General features: G+C 43.5%; 1 long non-coding RNA gene across 5 annotated transcripts in view; it reads right to left on the bottom strand.

Annotated features, from left to right (window-relative positions):
* Positions 1-1085: 1085 nt before the first annotated feature.
* Positions 1086-23122, bottom strand: part of LOC114016273 (uncharacterized) — a 33471-nt gene continuing 11434 nt past the window's right edge. For 2 of the 5 annotated variants that reach the window (XR_008733717.1, XR_008733713.1), the window contains 4 exons: positions 12701-12900; positions 11648-11755; positions 2692-2764; positions 1086-1328 (listed from right to left, as the gene is read on the bottom strand). This is a non-coding gene — a long non-coding RNA (uncharacterized LOC114016273). Of the gene's footprint in view, positions 1329-2691; positions 2765-11647; positions 11756-12700; positions 12901-13964; positions 14313-23122 lie in introns of those variants that run through there. The other 3 variants (XR_008733714.1, XR_008733716.1, XR_008733715.1) reach the window with 3 other exon arrangements.

Raw genomic sequence — 23122 nt, 5'->3', positions numbered from 1 at the left:
CAAGGCTTGGCCGTGCTGGTGGGAGCCGAGTTTGGTGGCACACCCACCGCGCGTCGTAGCGGGTCAGTAAGCTACACCGCTCTCTGGGGTGTGATGCTACATTCTCCATAGGCCTGTTTCATCAGTTTAAAACCCTCCATAAATCCAAATGTGTATGTTCATCACAACTGCTATGGATGCTGGGTTGCACAAGCATATGTTCCTAATGCACGTGTGAACCACCAGCAAGGTGAACCCATTTGTTTCCTAAGTATTATGGGGTGATTAAGTTTCCTGTTTGTAACAGAATCCATGAAAAAGCAACAGAATTTTCTGTTTTCTTCCACATGCACAGGCTGGTAGCAATAATCTATCATTCAATTACTGGGAAGCTTTCATAACTGTAAAACACATACCACTGTATGCGTACTGGTAACAGTAATACCTACAATTACTGAGTAAAGCCCAGTTTGCCTTAAAACAGTAGTTGACTATAATTACTTATACTTACCTAATTGCAGCTCATCACACCCCTGACTAAGCGGGGATCAGCAGCACTTTCATGAACATACCTCTGAATGCAGTGGTGCACATGGAGCAGGCATTGCCTTGGGGGAACGTGAGCACCAAGGACTAACCCATTTAATCAGCACCCAGATGACGCCAGCCCCGAGTCAGCCCAGCTCCTGCCACCCTGTAACGTCGCCCTGCGGCCAGGGAAGCCCCGCCAGCCACATCTACAGGACCCACGTTCATGCACCAGCATCCTCAGTCAGGCTCAGTGCCCGGGGAATCGCGGTCAGTAGGTGAAGATCCTGTGGATAACACGGGGCGTCCACCAAGTGGACACATACAGATGTTTCATAAAGCAGAAGGCAAATAATTAAGACCTTGTCAATGCTTTAATACTCATTTCTGATATGAGCTGCTGATCTGACCCACAGGTACTTATTCATTCAGCAGGACGTAACAGCACGTACTTGACTTTAGCCATGTACACTATGCACATGTTTCTTTTCCGAATCAGGCTTATAAGTAGTCCATACCTGGAGTTGATTATTTTTTTCCACTGAAGTTTTGTGAAATATTAAGAGTTAGAAAGAAAGTTTGAAAGGAAATATTTCTTTTATTGAATGCAAATAATTCCTTTCTTCTTGCTACTGGTCTACAGGCATTTAAGGCAGAGATGGGCTGAGGGAGCAAGAGGTGAAGGTCTTCCCAGGTCTGCAGCTGATCAACAGGAGCACGTTGAACACCAGCACCGGGCTACACAAACAGCACAGCAGTGCCATTTTCTGGGAGCCTTGATATGTCAGGTCTTAGGTGAAGAGCTTGGTTACCATAAATGGCTACTGGGAAAAATGAAAAAAAAAAAAAAAATAAAAAATCAAAATTAATCATTTGGGCAGAAACCTGCTGGAAACAGAGAAATAAAGAGCAAACAAAGCCTATTACCGGAATGGCCAGTGTGGTTCTGCAGGTGGCTGGTGGTTCACAAAGGCCATTTTAGCCGGTGTCCTGCGGGGCAGCCCCGCCATACCGGCCGTCACATGCTCCCCTGCCCCGCTCAGGACCAAGAAGATCCTTGACCTTCTCTGCCTCTCCATCTTGTGAGTCTGTAACCATCATTTCAGCATGTATCACTCACAGTCAGTATTATTAGTCATCATAATATTATCCAGCTGCTTGTTGTTTTTATAAAAAATAATAATAAAAAAAGACGACTATCATATTTAACTTTATGAACATTTTGCTGTAACAAGACTCTACCAGATGTTCTGCCCCTTGATTATGCATGCCACAAAAGCGTGTTTTATAATGACATAAATACAAAGCAAGATGAAAGTCATGGAAATGCCTGTGTGTTCTTTTCTTAACGCAGCTGCATTTGAGACGGTTTTTACATCTGTCAAGCATAAATCAAACAGGGAAAAACGATCCTCGGGACCAGCCCATTCCTTGACAGAGTCAGTGTTTTCTGTCACAAACATTGGTCCACATCAAGGATTAATCTCCATTATAAACTTCCACTTCCCACTTTCATGGGGAGATTAAGTTCAATGTTACTAAAGCATTTCCAAGCCTGGACTGGGAAGTGTTGAGAGTTTCAGTTTGACTACATTTATTGATCAGCGTTACGAAAGGTAAGTAATGAGCACTGCTTAAGGGAGATGCCTGTCAGCTATAATTCCTAATTTCTATTCCCAGCAGTGCCAAAACATACAGCAGTGGCTACGGCCAAATCTTTGACCTGGGCAAGAGACTTTTTTGTGGTTTTTGGGGGGACATCTTAATTAATTAATAGTTGAGATGCTCAGATGAAACTTCCTTATTGGTAAATATGAATATTTATTCTGTTTAAACATTTCACGTGACACCACTGGGGCACTGGCAAGCAGGATATCATATATCTAAAATTACTGAGTAAAGCCCAGTTTGCCTTAAACTGACAAACAGGCTGAAGTGATAAAGTGTTACTGTGTAAGCATAAAATACAGCGGTACCAGGAGAGAGTACCCAGCTTTTTTCTGACGTTTCCCAAGCAAAGCACTCTCTGTGGCAAGCCCTTGGCTGCACGTTACCTATATCCTGTATGAATGAATTTCTTTTTTGTGTGATTGTTCAAAGCCAGTATGTCCGTTTCTATAGAAGCACCCACAGGATCACTGAAAACCACATATTCAGCTCTTGTTAATGTCAGCAATGACGTACCAGAGCAAGTACTTGTTTGTCCTGAAGAAATACAGGACTTCCACTGCTCGAGTGCGAGCCTGCTGCCGAACGCCTGTTCAGAAAAAAAAAGAAAAGAAAAGAAAAAAGAAAAAAAAGTTGTTGACATGAGAGGAAAAACCAGGTTTCCTGTTTGAACTCTGACAGGTACTGGAAGATATGAGTAACATCAAATCTTGGTCTGCTCTAAAGGCAGTCTGTGGTCAGGGGGTTCTCACATTTGTTTGTGTGGAACAGCTTTGAATTGTTTGCAGATACCGCGCAGAAGAAACTCAGAGATCTTTATCGGGGCGCAGGACCTGTTATGAAATACATGCATTTGTGAACAGGTTACAGGAGATCAAAACGGCTCCAGATGATATGCCTCACATGCTGTAAAATGTGGTAGATGCTCCCGAGATACCTCCGAAAATATCACATGTCGCAGCGTTGTCGAGTACAGGCAGTGGCCACCTTTATTTCCATTTCTCACTCTGCGGCAGGCGAAAGGAGTTTGGGGGATTTTTTTCCAGATCATTCTTGTTTCTTTTTTTTTTTTTTTTTTTTTTTTGACTGCTCAGATTAAAACTTTCCTTCGTTATGATTTTCACTAACAGAACTACCCAAACAATTGCAAAGGAAACTAGATGCTGGAGAAAATGGCTTAAGACACCCTGGTTTGCGCCGGCTGCGTGCCATGCTCTCCCCTGCGGTGATGCTGCCGGGCGGGTGGGGGGTCATGTCGGCACAGCTGCCTGCATCTCCTCTGAGCTGCACAGCCCGACAGGGAAACCTGCAGCAAGGAGAGCCAGGATGGGTCCCACACGAGCGGTGCAGACCGTTCTGCAGCAGGAGGGAAAGCAGACAGACCGGGATGGGAACCCTGCCGGCAGACGCCTCAGCGGGCCGAGGGGACAGGGCCAGACGGCGACACCCTGCCCAGCTCTAAGAGGTGCTGGTGAGAGCTGCACCGTTGGTAAGAGACTTCCCAAAGTGCTCTGCCAAAGCAGTTGACCAAAATCCCAGCTGGAAGCCTCTTTCCCTGGCAGCACAGCCGGCCAGCCAACAGCGCGCTGCTTCCTCCCATCTCAAAGATCAGCCCCTACAAACCTGTGGACAATGTCTAAGCGGTTTGTCAGACACTGTGCGAGGAGCTCAGCCGCCCCCAGACCAGCGACTCACCCTCCAGCCCAGGTCTCCTGGTGCGATGTGAATCACAGAGTCACAGCGGGGCCAGGGCGGCAAGGGGCCACTGGAGCTCACCCCGTCCCCCCCGCTGCAGCAGCTCTCCTAGAGCAGGACCCACCACGTCCAGGCGGGTTTGAATGTCTCCAGAGAAGGAGACCCCCCCACCTCGCTGGGCAGCCTGTGCCAGGGCTCCGTCACCCGCAGGGCAGGGAAGTTCTTCCTCACGTGGAGCTGGAACTTCTCGTGGTGCGGTTTGTGCCCGTTGCCCCTTGTCCTGTCGCTGGGCACCACTGGAAGGGGCCTGGCCCCGTCCTGCTGGCACTCGCCCTGTAGATATATAAATAAAGGGCTCCAAGGGCCCTGCTTGGTCCCTTCCTTGTGACCAGCACATCTCCAACTCCGGCACCCAATCTGCACTCACATGCTTGTGATGCCTTCTCCTTTCGACCACCCCAACGTTGCATCACGGTGCCTTTGTATACACAAAACTAAGCCTCAATTTTCTTTACACTCTATTGCAAAACATCTTTTTCAAAACTCTATTAAAAGGCCTCCCCGAGCTCAGCTGCTCCCAAGTCATGTCAGGAGATACAGCTAGTTCACAGCTCCATGGTGCAATTCAGTAAGTGAATTCCCTACAGCGGCTTCAGCTCATCCATCCAGCAGAGCTCTCCTCAAAGCTGCGGGTCCCAAATTCACACCATCAGCGCTCTCACAGCCCAAACTGAGTCCACACGAGGAGCTTCCACCAAAACCAGAGGCAGGTCTGCATGCCCACCCGATGAAAGGGGACAGTCCTCCAGGAGCAACACTCTTCTTGGAGAGCATCGACACCTTGATCCATTACCATGAAACCACCATGCCAAGATACCACCAGGAGTTTATTGGAACTTCTCCTCTGGGCTGTGCCCTGTGCAGTGACGGGGGTCCCCAGCTGATGGGGGACAGTGCTCAGCACCACACAGGGTCAGACCTTCAAAACCATCAATTTTAGAGCTACTTGCACATCACTAACCTCAAACCTGCAGCTGATGAGACAGCGGCAGTGAGCTCCTCTCAAACACCCGTGGCCCCTCAGAGCTGAAGGCTTTGCCTCCTTACAGGCTGCAGACTCAGGCGCAGGAATGGGTCACAGCTATGGAGACTCACCAAAGGCAACGCTGTACAGATCTGTTACTGTTTGATTCTGCCTGCTCTCATGGATTTGGGGTTTATTTTAATTTTTCCAGCTGATGTGTGAGTCTCTTCTGCTATAGTGAACGCTCACGGAAAGCAAGTTTTCATTTTGCAGGCTGTAATACACATGGAAGTAAAGTGAAAATTAAAACCATTCAATCAAGGAACAGAACAATTCCCTACAACAGGGCTAGCCAGTGGCAGCTGAATAACAGTTAGGATTTCCGATCTGGGCTAGTCATAAATTCACTTAGCTTGCAAAAGCCTTTCTTCAGCTACTTGTAATAACTAGCAAGTTCGAAGCAGGAAAAAAGCTGCAGGTTCCCCAGACAGCTGATGCACAGCTCAGCCCCTCAGAGCACACGGCTGGAGGAACAGAAACTCAGCAAATAATTACCCCCTTAAAATATTAGGTATTGTGTTTGTTTTCATTTCTGAGCTAGAACCCTTTCAGATTCATTATTCTCTATACTAATTTTTGTAAATTTAGTGAAGTGTTTTTTTCCTTACAAGTCTGGATGGATTTTGCCAGCTGGATTTAGGTGGTGGTTGCAGTGCAGCTGACACAAATGCAGTATTAACAATATGTTCCCAATGGTCTGATACCAAAATCCCCCTGAAATGACTGGGACCTAAGTAAGTAGTTAACTTAGTACCTGTGCTTAAGAGCTTTCCTGACTCAGGGCTATAAATCACAAGAGAAAGCTGGAGGAATCCTCATGTCACTGAAATCATTGCCCAGTCACCACTTATTTGAGGATATCAGGATTAAGCCATTAACTTTTTTGTAGTAATTCATACCAATGTCATTAGAAATGGACTTGTATAATTTAAAAATGCATAAAGTAAAACCTAATGATATCAAGAATAAGAAAACCCAGTAGATTCATAACTAAAAATAATATTGAATTAATTCAGTATTACATGACACAGCAGTGGAAAAAAATTTAAAAACAGGGGCACTGGCTGCTCATGTACAGCACTACAGCATCATAAACTTACCAGAGTGAAGGGTTTAACTGAATACTAATCTATAGCAAATTTTTTAATAACTTTCAAAGTGAAACTGCTTAAAATAGCACATAACAGATCCGTGTTCCTTTGTCTTCAAGTATTGCTGTGAATTGTTACATTCAAAGTGCTGTCCCCGTTGTTGCTGTCTTGTTTTAGCAAATAATAAGGCCAGGTGTGCTCATACTCTTTGTAGATTTTGAATAATAATGGACAATCAAGAAGATAATCAAATTTAAGCAAGAGATAAGAAAGCCAGATTAATTCAATTATTAAATATTATTTATGTTCATTACATTAATTTGTTACAATTTCATTAAGGCATTTTCCCTTTTTAATTAACTCTTCATGCTTAAGTGCTGCTACCAAATGTTTTGATTCTTATTGGAATAAAATAATTACAAGGAATAGTCCTCTTGATCTTATTTAAATTTTTTTCTTTTCAACTTCTCCTTTTAGTTTGGATTTTGAGACAGTTAATAAGATGCAATAGGGCTCTGAGTGCTCTGAGCAAAAGCTTCATTTATTATATCCAGACGTTCCTGGTAACAAACACGCGATCCAGCCCTGCTCTGTAAATCCCACTGGAATTCCAGACATCAGGTGCCACACGCTGTACGTGACTCCAGCTCTGAATTAATATTTATCAGCAATATTACCCGATTTTACATTATCAAATAGGACACAGAGAGGCTGAGAATCAAAATAGCGTGTTGGCTTGTTAAGAAGAAGAAAAAAAAAAAGCATTTTTAACAAAGCGACTGCTTTTCAAAGTGTCTAAATGTTTTTGTCTTTTTCTCTTTTTCTTTTTTTTTTTTTATTCTATACTTTCAGAATATATAACCACAAGCATTTGAGCAAACTAGAGAAAAGAAACTGTTGGTAATTTTCTGTAAGTTTCAAAAGCCAGCAGGATATACATGCCATTTTATGTTTCTATCTATAGAGACCTGCAGGCAAACGTACAGTGGAACAAAGATAGACATCTAGATATATTTGTACCTGCCGTTTGGGTGCCTATATGGAGATAGATTCTTAATTAGATAAGTAAACAATGGAAACTTTTAAAGTTCTCCATTTGAGTGTACTGAACTCTGTATTTCGTTTGCTTCTTTAGTAATAATTTTTGCTCTGCTTTCCGTGCATTACAGCTGATCACAGCGCATCCAGCACTGCTGGTACACGGCACAGCACTGTGGGCTTCTGGACCCAGCTTTGGCCCACACTAAACAACCAAACACATCCAAGTGAAATAATTATCTTTGATTCAAATATTTCTTTGGCATTTAACATTTATTTTTTTTTTAGCAGAAAAATAATTTCTGAACTACCGAGGCAATTGCAACATGAAAGACCTCAAGCAGAACTAAAGCAGCAAGCTAAAATTTGAGAAATGTGGGTTTGTAATAGGTGCAATAACCAGGGTCCCACATGGGACCTTCGGTGAGGGATGGACCTCCCGGAGCAGTGCTGCTCCCCCTTGGCCATCCCCCCTTTCTCACTGCTACCAAATGAATATTCAGCAAAGTCGGGATCATTCTCCAATGAATTCTAGATGGGAAAAGTCAAACATTTTCCAAACCTGGGAAAAACAGATACCAGATCACAAACCACACACACCCAGTCCGTTTCTCTCTTTTTTTGCCTCTCCCCATCTGTTATTACCGTGCTGCTGCTGTGACCCAGCCCCAGGCTCGTTGCCAGTAACCAGCAATAGCCGTTGCTGCTGCAAGATGCTTGAATACAGAACTCAGCTTATATACCATGAAACCAACAGCCACAGTCAGGTTAGATGTTTTTACCCGTAGTTTGGCTGGACATTGTCATCGCTTGTCCCCATGGCTTTGGGGATCACGTCCCTGTCAGCCCAGAGGACACGCGGGGTTTGCCCCAGATCCCAGAACTCAGGTTAAGCCTGCGGTGATGATGCTCCTCTAACACACCTAATGCCTCAGTTTACAACGAACCAAGCACACATTTTGGGGGAAGAGATACTGTATCATTGGCTAGCAGGGATCACTAAAGCTCTGGAGAGTTCAGCAGGACTGTGACTACGCACACAAGATTCAGTTCAGACCACAGGACCTGATTCAGAAGCCCATGAGATCCATGCGCTGGGTTCCCAGCACTGCTGGAAAGAGCCATTCAAGTGTCTGCAGAAATCAATCACTTCTAGCAAACTGAAAAGCAATTTGCTTATTTTTATTAAACTTTCTTTTCCCATATACTGGCAAGGCTTTAAGGAAGCAAAGATATAAAACAGAAATATTTAAGAGAACATTCATTAATTTGTAATAGCTACAACATTGTGTGTTTCAAAACCCCATGTCTCTGGGAATCATGTGTTAAATATTCATCCCAATACTTATGCAATTCCAAAGAGGATATATATTTCTTTGCAAGCAAACTTTAAAAATTAATGAAGTGAAATAAATAAATCCAATAATATCCAGATGATGACTGACTAACTTTGCTCTCTTAAAGAAATCCGATGGCTTCAAGAGCCTTCTCCTCCCCTGACAGCCAATAGAGTTCCATTTTAACTATAGTTGATGGTTTCTTAGTCCTTATAACAAAGGATTAAAATGTACAATTTTGATAATAAAACTTGTCTGTAAAACCAGAATGTGAACCAGGCACCAATTAATAGGCTGAAGGCTTTTCCAAATCTATCACTCCATTCTCCAACAAACTTCCCCCAGGTGCCCAGGTGCAGGAAGGGCTGGATGGCAGTGAGTTTGGGAAAGGAAAACAAAAAAGATATTCCTGGAGAACTGCCCCAAAAAGGGTATGTGATCTAAAAGACAAAAGTCAGCAACTTACCAGTGGGTAAATAAAAAATAAAAATAAAATTTAAAAAGTAAAAAACCTAAAATCTAGTGATAAGCAAAGCCCAGTGACAATGCTAAAATGCCCCCCGGTGCCTGGTGCAGTGACATTGCTGTGGTACGGGGAGTTTATCAGCTCCTTAACCCAAGTGTTCCTGGAGGTTTGGGGCACTGCTCGGAATCCTCAGTACTTTTTGGATGTCTAAAATAGCCTCCAAGTACAGGACATAAAATCTAACGAACAGCTAGGTGCACAAGTAACAAGGTCAGATCCCTTAGTATAACATACAGTTATGTTTCATCTTACGCGAATTTGGAGTGTTCACTAGAAGTGAAAGTTGGCACTGAGATGAGGCTAGCTCAGTATCTCCTGCTCATATCTTCAAACTTCATGTGAGCTACAAAAGCTGCATAGATTTTGTGACAATCCCTCACTTTATTTTATTCTAGGCTGGAGGGAGGTAAAAAGGAGGGAAAGAAAGCAAAAAGATTAACAAAGAAATAAAATCCTTGCTCTTAATAGGAGAAAAATAAAGCAAAAGGATTCATAAAGGGATAATAAAGAAAATCCTTGCTCTTAAGAGCAAAAGATAATTCTTGGGTTGCAAATGTCACTTTTCAGTTGATGAATTTCTCGCTCCCACCAAATGTTTCTTTGATTTTTCACTTTCAGGGTCTGTGTTGTATAAATATTTTATTTTTGACCACAATAGAGGCCGCTCATAACCCATTTATGTGTTCCTGGGGCTCCTATTGATGCCATTTCAGGATTCTCTATAGCAACACATTTCGTGCTAATTTTATCAGTATCAGTTTTATCCCACCTATTGTGTGGCTGGTAAACTTGAAAGCACCGCATGACATCCAACACTAGGAAATCACCACGGAATTTTACCTTCAGATTTCAACACTAACTCTTCAGTAGCTAGAAATCCAGGCTCAGAGCAATAATTCTGTTCCTGCCACACAATGTAAGTATCCAAGTGGTTGTAAGTACTGCTATTTTTAGCTCATACAAAGCTTCAGCTTCCCCAAACCAAAAAAAAAAAGGCAGAAATGAATGAGAATCATCTGCAAAGCGTGTGTTCAAATCATCTACAATACTCCAAGTGTGTTTGTTCTAAGTGGTTTTTGGGACTCAGGATTATTCCAGTTTTCTGGTTAAAATCCACATCAGCTTCATACACCAGGGTGGTACAACTTCACTTTTTTAGCTTTCTGGCTATGATCCAGCTCCCAGCCACACTTCTTTCTTGGGCCACCTGAACCTACCTCGATTTTCTCCTTTCAATCCTGATTCTCACTTGGTCATGGCCATGACCACTGAACCGAGTACCCAGACCCAAATCATGCCTTACCCGTAAGTTGCTCTCTACAGTACAGGATTTCCCAGACAGTATTGTGCAAATGCATATGTGCATTGTAAAAAAAACTCCTCTGAATGCAAACTTTCCTAAACCCTTTGATGACAGCAATAGAAAGTGGGACTGCAAGTGCTGATGCAATGCCACTTACTTGCATTTCTCATTATTATAACAAGCAGGCAGTCTACAGGCTCTAGAAACCAAACAGCAGCCAGGGACCAATTCTCCTCCCGTTGCTACCCTGCTGCTGATAAAATGTTATGGCATAGACAAACTCTGCCCCCAGACTTTTATATAGACACTTGTACACATGCAGGCCCACAAAAGGCACTGACATCACTGCTTTTAATAGCAATTAGCATGTCAAGACAGGAGGCAGAGTATTTATCTGTTTGAGAAAAATGCTGCATCCAACCAGCAACATCACAGCACCTTTATTTGAACAGGAGCAAAATACACAAGCAAAGAGGAGAACAGGAAAGACGCTGCGTGGCGTTGGGTCCCAAAGACACACAGAGCCACAGCTCCATCATCCCTGCTGCTGCTGCTGCTGCTGGAGCTGCTGCTCCTGCACTGAAGGCAGCTGGGCAGTTTTCCCCGCAACAAAAGGAGATGTGCTCACTACCCAGAGAGGAGAAAGAAAAATTTCAAAGAAGAAACCCTAAAATGTGGCAAGGGTGGTACACACCACCTGGAATTTCAGAAAGCTAGCAGTTTGTTTGGTTCATTTTTTCTACATTTGTTGTATTTCTGTTTTGGTTTTATTCTGTTCCACCTCCTTTCTCTCTTTCAGGTCCTGTGTTACCATTACTACTTAACTGGAAAGGGCTTTCTTTAAACATTTCCAAGTAGCCTTTGGAAGGATATCTTTCCACAGCCCTCAGAGTTTCTACCGAAATTATTTTCCTCTCCTATCTTAACAATCTTTTTGGTTCAACAGTATACTTTATCTTTCTGTGCTCTTCTTTTTTAACAGCCCTCCACACGACCATGAGGTACCAGTCAGAGAGTTTCCATTGACTTCACTGAGCTTCTGTTCACACTTCACGTTCAAAAGTTTTCTGCCCCTTCTCATCTTCAGATCCCTTTACCGCAATGCTTCCTACCCACACAGAAACTAGTTTGTATGAGCTGGAAATCTCATGAGACTGTGGCTCTCAGGTTGTTTCCAGTTCCCAAAGGTGGCAATGTTTTTTGCCCTCAAGGGGTTTTAGTAACTCCCATTCTGAACTGGCTACAAACAGAATTTTTCAGACATAAAAAGTCCTCAGATCTGGTCAGATTTAGATTTTAAAAAACGAGGGTACTCAGCCACTTTTAGACCTATCGATTTCAGAAAGTTTGAGTGATTCTTCAGCATGGATGCCAAAGTGGCTACCCATTGCCAGGTACCTGGGTATCCAGCCGCACCCAGAAGGTGAACACCAACAACGCATTATCAAGTTGATTCACCAGAGATCTGCAGGGAAGTCTCAGATCCAATTCTGTTCAGTGTTTTCCCTAAAATCAGGGATAATAAAACAGAAAGAGCACATTTAGTTTTGCAGATGATGGGAATGTGGAAGCCATTGCAAACATATCAGAGAACAGGACTGAAGTTTAACATGATCTTTACAACAGAAATAAAAATGGATTACGTTCAACATGGACAAGTATCATAAAGGAAAGGAGTAAGCACTAATATGCACCTGCAAATGTGCCTTGTGAAAAGATTATAGTGAACAGGCATCTATAATTGCAGGCTGTTTCCAAAAGAGTGAATATGCAATATTTCCTGTAGAATACACAACAAAATGCATCAGCTGTGTGCAGTATCAGCGTGGCCTCAGCTGTTCCACCGAACCGCTTTGCGCCTTCAACTTCAAGAAGGATATGGAGCAGTTGGAGAGAGTGCAAAAGCCAAAGAGAAGAATGACCAGACAACCTGGAAATACAGCCTATGGGAGAGGACTAAGAAAACTGAGGTTGCTGAGCTCAGAGAATGGGCCACCAGCAAGGGAACAACACAATCACAGTCCCTAAAAGGTATCCAAACAAGAAAATAGTTTACGGGGCACATCCACAGATGATAGTGAAGAGGATGGACTTAAATTTTGGCAAGAAAGATTCAGGTTAGATGTTCAAGGAAACCCTCTAGTGAAAGGAAAGCACTGGAATAGGCTGACTGGAGAAGCTATGGAGCTCCCATCATGGGAAGTCTTTAAAAGCAGATTAAAAAGCTTTTCACTGCAATGGCAAAGGTAGTTTTTCCTGTAGTGGTTCAGGGGATGGGCCAGAAGACTTGAGAAGTCCTTTCCTTGCTTATTAAACAGCTAGCTATGGTTAGGTTCTCTGGGAAGATCAAAGCGAACCCTTAACCAAGCACAATGCAACTGCAGATTCATGGATGTTGTAATGATACAATTTTCTGGATTTTTAAACCCTCAACAACAGTTAGTGGCCAACCTTGCCCAGAAAGTCCACACAGATGATGCAATTCCACTCTGCTGACAGAGGTCTATGGTGGGAACAGGGAAGAGTCCACCTTGACTGCTTTTCACTGGCAGATCCAGAGTTCTCCAGGAACTGGCTTGGCTTGAGAGAGAAGGATGGAGCTCCAGCACTTTTCCATGACACACTTGAGCTCGTATTTTCTTAGTCTTTGTCTAACAACAACAAAAATAAAAGCATTGTCAGATCTCTCTGCTTTTGTGCCATCCTGTTTTCATTCCCACCCACCATCTGCCTGTTCCTTACCCTTCTCCCACCACCCTCAGAGCTCTTCCATCAACATAACATCTGGGCATCAACAAGAACATTAGGATTTTGCCTATTATGGAGAGGTCATTTCTGAGATCAGCCTTCCCAAGCACTAAGAGAAAAGAAGAAATGAAGCAGGAAAAAGATGAGTAACAGCAATTGCCACATGGGCAGCAGAACCGGACATTCTTTGAGCAAAGCGAGTCCCAGGAGTTCCTGCCTTCCACCCCATGCCTTCTTTATGCTCTTCTCAGCATTGGTCAAGGCAAAGGTAAACAACCAACAGAACATCCTGCACTTCAACCAGGAGCAAGACGTTGCAATCATAAACTCTGGGCCAAATCCTCACGTTATGCTGATGATTTATCCCAAAGGAGGGTCTGGCCACCCTGGCTTATTGTTCACACACGCTGTGTGCATGAGGTTCACTCAAATTTTGCTCCCTTGACTAGCTTGATATTTACTTGTACAATTATTTTATGTAGACTTATTGTTCAAGCCTTTTCTTCTGTTCTTGTAAAGATTAACTTTTTAGAAAGATGTTCAGCTGGCAAAACAGTTTGAAATATAATTCTCTGGTGGTCTATTTTCAGAAATGAGATACTTGATGGTCACTATATTTCACTACTAGCATTTAGTGGTTTTAAAAGTTGTTTTCTCTTCTGCATATTAACATAATTTGTTTACTATAAAAAGACTCCTAAACATATATTTGTACAATCTTCCTTGTCCATTACAGAATGAAACCTGAATGTTATATCAAAGAGGCTAAGGCAAAGTCTAGTCTCAAAATGTTCTTACCCAAAACCAACTCCACTTGCAGACTCTAACTGCTTATTTTCCAGATAAGCTCAAAAGCCTTTAAAACAACAACACAGGCACGTACACCACACCCCATCAGAAATGCATCACATTCCGTTATTGTTGCAAGAAATATCATGATAAGAATCCCAGTGCACAGGAGACAGACTCACCAAAAGCACAGACTCTGGTCTTCTGCACTCAGCAGACAATATCAGTGGAGAATAAATAGTGACTTTAAAAACAAGTTACACGACTTACAGCTGTGCTTCAAACACTGCTCCTGCTCTCTGCTCCTGCCCGCAAAAAAGCAGGCAGGCAAAGATCTCGGACACTAGAGGACTCTTCAGAAAAAGGATTTTTAAGAGATCAGGAAAAACTGTCCTCTTCCCTCATCAGTCATGCTTGCCACTGATGTTTTATTCTGGGTAGACATTTAACTGCAAGTACTATTTGACATGCCACACTCCCGTCTGCAGTGGATATGATTACATGGTGGGGCAGGGCATTCTCTGGTTGTGAGAGCTTCCCTAGCTGAGAAAGCAGGATCAGCCAGGTCTGCCCACAAAACGTGACCTCTGTGGGTTGCGTGTACATGGGCAGGAGAGAGAAGAATGCCAGCAAGGCAGCACGAGCAGTGCAGAAATCATCATAAAATAATATCGATAAATAAGAAGTAGCTCAGAGCAGAGCTAGCAAAATAATGAAGAGCCTGAGGGAATGGATTGTAGAGGGAAGATTAGAGGAATTGCTTATGTATATCTTTGACCAAAGGAAACAGTCCGGGGATATCTGACAGCTATCCAGTTCACCAAGGGGAGGGAAGCGTTTGGGGTAGGATAGGATGGGTAACTGGGAGCAATTATAGGAAACTGAATAAAAAGAAATTTATTCTTCTCAACATGAGGAAAGAAAATTAAAGAAGAAAATTAGAATATGAAATACTTGGGGGGAAAAGGGTCATTTGTAGAAACTCCTTCATGGAGCATTCAAAAGCAAGCACGATAAAGCCCTAATAAATATTCGGCGAGGAGAATCATCTTTTGTGAAGTAGGGAAATTGTCTAGGTGACCCGCTAACACTTTGCCAGCTCCAAGATCTTGCGCTCTATTTATACCTGACTACATTATGGGATGCAATGCAATAAAATCTAACACACCCACTTTTAGGGGAGCCTTTTCTTGGTAACTCTGTTTCCACGTGGCCAGTCTTTGATGCAGCTCCACAGACTCAAGCTGTTGTCATGTTCCAGGGCACTTGACCACTGCTACTAGGGACAGCAACGGCCAAGTATAAGCAGCGTTACTCTGAATAGCAACCAAAGCGCCGCCAATGCTGCCCACCCCCTAGAAGGCAGAACTCTGGAGCAACACGTGCCACTAGGTTATTCTCCTTGTGCCAGAGGTTACATCTATGACACAAACACAAACACAATAGTCTTGCCCCGACATTTGTTTCAATAAACACTGGAAGAGCTTCCCAAAGCCCGTTGCAGATTGTTATGAAGACTAACCAAACCACTGAACTATTATATAAATGATCTTCCAGGCCTTCATTATTACGGGTACTACTGGACAATAACAAGACTCTGAGGGGCTTCCACAATCGCACAGTCTTGTTTGGCATCCCAGAGGCTTCTGGCTCCATCTCTTCTATTGAAACACACCAGAACCAGTCCAGCTCTGAGTGAATTGCAAGACACTGTGGGGTTAAAACCAAGCATTGCATCAAGATTAAATACATCTGTTATGAAAACCTTCTGTGTTTTGCATACATGATTCAATAAAGAGTCTTAGGAGGATAATTGTTTTGCCCAGGTTATTAACCAGAATTTTCTTTACTTTTTTTTTTTTTTATTTTATTACTCTTCAGAATAATGTTTAAGGTAAACAACTCATAATTGTGCAAGAATTGAATTAAGTGGAATGTTCTATCCTGAGCGCCTGTTCCTGGACATTATGTTCTATTACCAAAAATCACCCTTGCTTTAGGAAGTTCAGTTTATATTCCAAGAAGCTAAAGCAGACAATGCATGCGTGTAAAAAAATGTTTACAAGACTGGAAATGAAGTCCTGACTATCAGAGGCGATGTCCAAGCGCGCATTCGGTTGGTGCAAGCTCAGAACTCACCGAGGGCACCACCCGAACCAGGGGGCTGCGCTTCGCCCCTCGGTGGCCGGAGGCGGGCGCGGCTCCTGCACCCCACCGAGCAGAGCGCTCCGGCAGCCAGCAGCGCCCCCGCCACGGTTTGAACCCCCCGCCCACCCCGGGGAGCCGTCACACGCTTGGCCCCGGTAGCAGCCGTGGGAACCGAGCGGTGACGGGCGGCAGGGTCGCTCCGCAAGGCAGAAGCCGACCACCGGCGCGTCCCGCAGCCCCGCAGCGCGGCGCGCCCTCCCCGCCAGAGGCAGCGCCCGCCGCCGCCGCCAGAGGGCGCCAGAGCGCCCCCGCCGCACGCAGCCCCTTGCGGCCGGGACCCGGCGGCCAGCGGCACCCACGGGCGGCACAGCCGCGGGCGGCCCGGGTGGCCATCAGCCAGCGAGCCCACGCAGCCCGGGCTGTGCCACTCGCGGCGGCTGCAGCCCTCGGGCTGGCCCCAGCTCGCTCCTTCACAGCCTGCCGCTGTGGCTCGAACGCTCGAATTCGGTGTCTGCAGTGAAGCGGGACGGTGTTTAAGCCCTGAAATAAAGAGCCGTGTTGGAGGGGGCAGGGGGGGACAGTGCTTCAGGACTTGCAGGTGAGCTTGGGTGCTTCTGTCCCTAGGTGGTACGGGGGATGTGAGATGCCTGATAGAAAGACAAGCTTGAAAATTATGCTCAAATAAGGAACAAGATGCATTGATGTCAACGTTAGTCCCACTTGAAGCCCAAGACCCGAAACTGTAACGCTCAAAATTCCCATCCCGCTGAGGTGACTAAGCGAACACGCAGCCAAAGCCCCCCACTCCAGGACAAAGCATCTCTGAGCCCCACTCAGATCTGAGCCTTCGACAGCCGTGACACAGATTGTTATTATTTCCTGAAAGCTTTGTTCAGGGGAGTCATCAAATACACTTACCAGATCAGGTACTGGCAGTATATATTCCCTTTTCCATGGAAGAATTCAGAAGTTAGGACATTGGTTCGGGATGCTGGGAGCATAGGGCCACAGCTCTGGTTTGCACAGGCAGTATCCCAGCTGGCACGCAGGTCTGATGGGCAACACAAGGCTGCACGCAAACCCTGCTCTTGATGTTTTTCCCTTAACTAGTACGGAATATTTCTAGAGTGAGTGGACTGGAGAAAGGGAACAGGAGTGTGTGGCTCTGGGATAAGACTCTCATTCCTGTTTAGTCACCTTGGAGGTTTAAAGAAAGAACATTTCTCCCAACAGAAAATAGCTGCAAAGTGATTTAACCTCTAATGACTCTGAACTGAAGGGCTCCAACACCCCTTCCTGTGCTCAGGGAAAACTGCCGTTTTGCAAAAGCCCAATCCATCGCAAGTGTTGCTGGAGAAGTCCTGCAAGTTTCAGCCCTTCTGCACAGACAGGCTGAACTTTGCCTACTCGGCAAATCCTGCCAAGCAGAGGTGTTAAATCACTACCTTAAACCCCATGTCGCAATATTTCCCATCCTTGCTCAATTGCCACCTGACCTCAGGGACTTCTGGAGCCTGCCGATGCCTTGCTCGTCAAATTTCGCTTGCCCCAGAACTTGAATGACACAAGAAGGTCGCCAGCAGTGCTCTCGAGAGACCCATTTCCAAACCATGTTTTGTTAAGGGTAATTAGTCAAGTAGCCATAAGGGATGAGAAAGATAACTGGGAATGCCAGTCCAAGCTGAGAGTGACCACTAGTCAGCATTGCAGCCTTCTGACAGAAAACACATTGTTTTCTGCTATGTGGACAAACAGGTTGGACTAATTACCACATATAATCATTATTATTTATGTTCTACAGACATCAGAGTTTTGTCTTTAAATTAATTTGGGGGGGGGGGGGAATCACAAAGCTGAATAATCCCTTTAATTATACGCTTAAAAATCCTGAATGGAAGAAATTAGGAGACACAAAGGAACAAACATAAACTAATTATTCCTTGTTTTGCAGCTAACGTATTTCTATGGTAACCACTATGGTCTTCGAAGAAATTAAATGATTTTTTAAAATCAGTTCATCAGGAAAGTCACCCAGTAAAGCCACAAAACAAAAATCTTTCAAATAAGTCTAGAGATGAAGGAGAAGAGCATGCATGTTCCCAGCTGTTGATCATTAGAGCTATGAAACTGCATTTTCATTAAAACCACCAAGTAGATTCTCTCTTACATGCTGTTGTGGGGAGCTTGGCGGGTATGTGCGTGGGCACGCAGGCACACATGTATGTGTGTATATAGAAGAGAGGAGAGACAACTTTCACCTCTTCCATATACCATGTGTCAATATGGCAAGGCAAACAGGAGACAAGAATGTATATTTTGTAATAGCTGCGCTTTCTGCTCACACATGCTTTTTTTTTGAGATTGAAGGCTTCCAACCCGATTCTTGAACAACCTCAGTTTTGCTATGAGACTTCAAGTAGGTTGTGAAGTGTTCATTTACATGTGGAGTGTCCCAGCTCTGTCTCTCCAGTACATGGAGAAGCATGTCAGGTAGGCAAAAAAAAGGTGTACAATTTTGGTAGGTCAACAACACATGGAACGTGGCGCAGCGTTCAGTAAAGACCAGGTTTACACATTTTTGCCCTTGAAATGTAGCACATTAATCTAAACCATTCACTTAAAACCTAAACCAGCTTGTCACCAGCTTTATATTATTAAACTTTAGCTCAGGGGGTGCATTGCCAGAGGAGTAATTCAAGCAGAATGGTCCACAAAGCAGGCAGATTCTGGCTCTCTGGGAGGTTCACTTCTTCAGGCTGTGCAGCAAAAAGGCAGTTCATGCAAACTTGCCTTGCTCTTCTTTTGACCACACCACCAAAACCAATGGTTTCCCCCTGTCACATCTGTGGCCACGCTGGCAGCTGCAGATAAAAAAGTTAACTGAGCAGGCTCGGATGAAGGGATCCTCAGGTTACAGTTAAGAGGAAAGCCCCTGCAGTTGAAGCTGTGGAACAAGGTTCAAACTTTTTCACAGAATTAAATTCTTTTTTTCCTCCCTTTGGGCTCCACTTGGCACTTTTACCATCACACTGTTGGATGTCTACCTTCCTTCAGTGCCATGATCAAAACAGGAACTTCACTGCAGAAAACTGTAAATTGAATGCTGTACGTGATCTGCCTCTCTATGCTGGAATGAGTTATCACAAACAGAAAAAATGCCAAGAAACTTCAGTGCCAGCAGGGACTAAAAGGCCACACAGCTCTCTGCTGTATAGCTTTCTACGTAACAGCCATCATCAACTTTACCAGTTCTCTCGGATGGTTTTTGCCACAGCTTTCTAAGGACATAAAGACATGTTGCAATCCAAGGCACCATCCAGCAAGACATTCGTTCCTGCCTTTGGTTAACATAAGACTATTAGTATTCTTAATAATAGCAATAACATCTCCTATTAAGACATCCTGCTAGCTTCAGAGAACAGGTTTCTATTTTCCTCAGGTTCAAATTTTAGAAGGTTCTGGGGACTATATAAACATGTGAGATAGAAACACACAAGAGAACCATATAGATTATTTGCTGAAAGTTTGGGGTGGGTGTTTAGATCCAAATATCCTGCTGCACCGAAGTCATTGCCCTGGACTTTCACAGCTCTGCAGAACAAAGTGCAGCACAAGAATATCAGGGGTCTGGATGGGCTGCTGCCAAAAAGAACTTTCCCATCTACTTTGCCAGGGGACAGCAAACTTGGGACAGAGAGGTTTACTGAGAGCAACGAGCGCTGAGCATCAAATGCTATCAGGACTGGGGAAAGGCAACGAGGATACGTGTACAGCCCTGTCTGGCACCTCACCGCAGGAGTTGAAACTTGCTCCCATTTGTTGCAGGATGCCTCAGCTGTCTGTGCCATGCTAGCTGTGGCCCTGTTCTGCATCTGCTCTGGCAAATCTTCGTGCCCACTGCCTTGTTTAGAAAAAGCTGTAGTGGTGAAATGCTCATTTTGCATTTGTAATAACAGTTTTCTTCAAAAGATAAAGCAGCTTTTCACACACTGAAATATATCTCTAAAGTCAAGCTGGTTCACATCCCATTTTTCTTTTTCGTTAATCCAGCAAAAATAGCAAACACTACATGCCAATTTGCATCACTCTTCTAAACAGACAAAAGAGGTGAAAAATGTTCATGGGATTTTTTTTGGCTCTTGATTCTACAAAGCACTTAAGCAGGAGCTTAATTTACTGCAGGTAAGTAGTATGTGTGACTCCAGTGGGATTATGAATCTGATTAAAGAATAAAAGTGATTGTCTCTATAGACCAATGAGATGATTTATTCCTCCTTGAGTACCAGATGGATCCTTATAGTCTCTTTGATAAACTCATGCAGCACAAAACATTACATAATCCAGCCTATGAAACCACACACACACTCTACTGGAAATCTATATCCAGATATGTATTATCACTATTCAAGTATTTAATTTCTATTACATTTCCTAGTTAAATAAAATCCTTGATTTTTTCAGAACTCTGTATAAAAACCTCATAAAAGCAACCACTCACCTTTTCTGACAAAGTCTTGACAAATTCCAGACAAAACAAAAAACCCCAAAACCCCACTTATCAGGTCAGATCCCTTTAACAGGACAAGTTTTTGAGACCCTGGAAAAATAACTTAAGGCATTTAGAAGAACACAAAACTTTTTTTAGGCCAGCTATAGGATATTGGAGTTGCCTTTCTTGATAGTTGGTGCTTTGGACACATGATTCTTTATCTGCACTTTAGGGACCCTTATTCACTACTCAATCTTAGCGCATCCATCAGAGGTATGATTTAATGGCCTTCACAGCAAACAGTGACCCTACAGGAAGAATAAATGAGTACGTGTTGTTAGCTGAAGGCGAAGGCATGTTTTGCACACATGATGTCACTCTTGCAACTCAGGAAGAACTAATTGCTTGGCTTGTTGTAAAGTCTCATACTCGTTGGGTTCACTTGCAAATTATAGTTGTCTGGAGAGCTACAGTATGTCATCAGCACACAACAATGTTGTCTGAAGCGTAATTAATATCTGTCTTTCTTTTCAAGTTCCTTATTTACCCTCTTTCCCCCATGACAAATATGTTAATGACCTCTCCAAAACCCACAAGTTGTCATTTTCAAAGAGCCCCCGTCTCTCTGCCTTGAGCTGAACAGTTTAGACTAAATCACGGTGAGCCTGTTCTTGCCCCCATTAAAGCTATTGAGGGTTTGGTCAGTGACTTCAGTGTAAGCAAACTCTCACAGGCTGTAATGAGAGCAGGACCACAGACCTATTTTGCTTTGCACCTTCAGCCAGAGGAGGAAGAAAAAAAAAAAAAGGGCAAAAAAACCCACACCAAACAAACAATAGGCAGGGATTGCCTTACAATTTTGCAGAATTTTGAGTTGAATCAGGTGTCCAGAACAACATAAGGATAGTCAAACCATCCAGTCTTATGGGCTGCAAAGTTTGTGCTGGATTGCAGGGTCCTAAAAGGCTACTTATTTTGCCTTTAGTTTTGATTTTGAGAATGAGGTTTATATCTCTGAGGTTATCTTCAGCAATATTATCTCTTTACCTAATTCTCTTTTGAATACTTATCTGCAAAAAGTTAAATACTGCTCTGAGTTTGATATTGTTGCATGTGAAAATAAACATAAAGGTGATGTGTATCAGTCGCAGCAATAACTGTCATGGTAGCCCAGACCATTACCAGGGAACATTTTGATACCAGCTTATGAAGCACCACTCATACAAGGAACTGGATAATTCTGAATGTGGGCCCACTTTTGTATGTGTGTCTTTAAAAATGAGTCAGGTTTACAAATAACAAATGCATTTATGCTAAAAACAGAAATAGGATCTCCTATAATTAATTACCCACATCTATATTCTACTTTCCTTTTTTATTAAAAAAATCCCCCTGATTAAATCATCTGCCATGCGGCAGAAACCTCTGTACAACAACAACAACAAAAAAGTATTATTTCCACTACTACATAGCTGTTACTTTCAGATGTGAATAAAGCATTTCCCTTTCCAAGATTTAAACACATGGCAAGTCCCCATGATGTATTTATCAAGTTTTCACATGTTTCTGTCCTTCCACAATTAGCAAAGTAGATCTTCTGGAATTTTTACCATATTACTAATGTGAATGTACTTGCAGGTAGGAAGCTATGAGATATAAATTTCTTCTTTCACACATAGTGCTGTGAAGTAGAGGTTGACATCCTTCTTTTTTTTTTTTCTTTTTTCTTTTTTTTTTTTTCCAAAATACCTGGCCGTATCCAGATTCCAGCATCAGCTGATACTTAGTGCACCTCTTCTATCAATCTAGAACACCTTGCAGACCCTCTTGGGACCACAACTGCAAGCAGATACTCAGCTATAACTCCAGCACTGCCTCAGTAGCATTACAGCCACAGCAGTAGTGGTGCATTTGAGAGCGAACATGGTGTCTGAGGGACACTGCAAGGTTTGTGTGCTGCTGTGCCCTCAGCTAAGTAGGGGGAAATTTTGCCTTGACTGGAGTGCCTTTTTCCAAACACCTTTTCCCCCCATCAGGAGCATTATACGATCCTATGAGGTTTCCAACGAGAGCACCGAGGCCAGTCTTTCAACAGGGATTTGCAAATCCAGACTATTTTGTAAGTGCAAAAAGCACACAGAGCCCACACCTGCCCCTTACAGTGAAGGCTGATACAGCCTCGGTCCTGCTGACCAGCAGAGGAAGGAAGCTCATGGTCTACAAGCACTAAAGTACGGTAGTCTACAAGCCATCTGCCATTTACCTTTTTAAAATGCTTTTATGTTACATAGGTAGAGCGGCAGAATGGGAGCACAGAATATAAACATTGCTGAATGACAGGAAAAGTCTGTTTCAGCAGGAATGTTTTTTTACTGACCCATATTGATTCTCATTCCACCATGGTTTAGATATGTTTCTTCAGCAATATGTATAATGAAGAATAAATTCATCATTTAATAAAGATAACCCCTCTGCATTTAAAAGCATGTGTAAGTTCCTAAAGTCTCCCAGGCAAGCGGAGTGGATTTTAATGATCTTCTCTTCTAACAATAAATGGACAGCTCTTAGAATAGGGGCTATGATTCAGGGTTCTTGGGTTCTGGTCTTCGTTTTGCAATAGCATCGCTGCCAAGCTACATTTGACACCTCTGTGCCTCAGCTTGCCTAGCTCATAAGTGGGCCCAGCAACACCTCTGTCA

This window comes from Falco cherrug, chromosome 8 (assembly GCF_023634085.1).
Source record: "Falco cherrug isolate bFalChe1 chromosome 8, bFalChe1.pri, whole genome shotgun sequence".
Lineage (NCBI taxonomy): Eukaryota > Metazoa > Chordata > Aves > Falconiformes > Falconidae > Falco > Falco cherrug.
The sequence above is the reverse complement of the archived record's forward strand: the minus strand, read 5'-3'. Positions and strand labels throughout refer to the sequence as shown.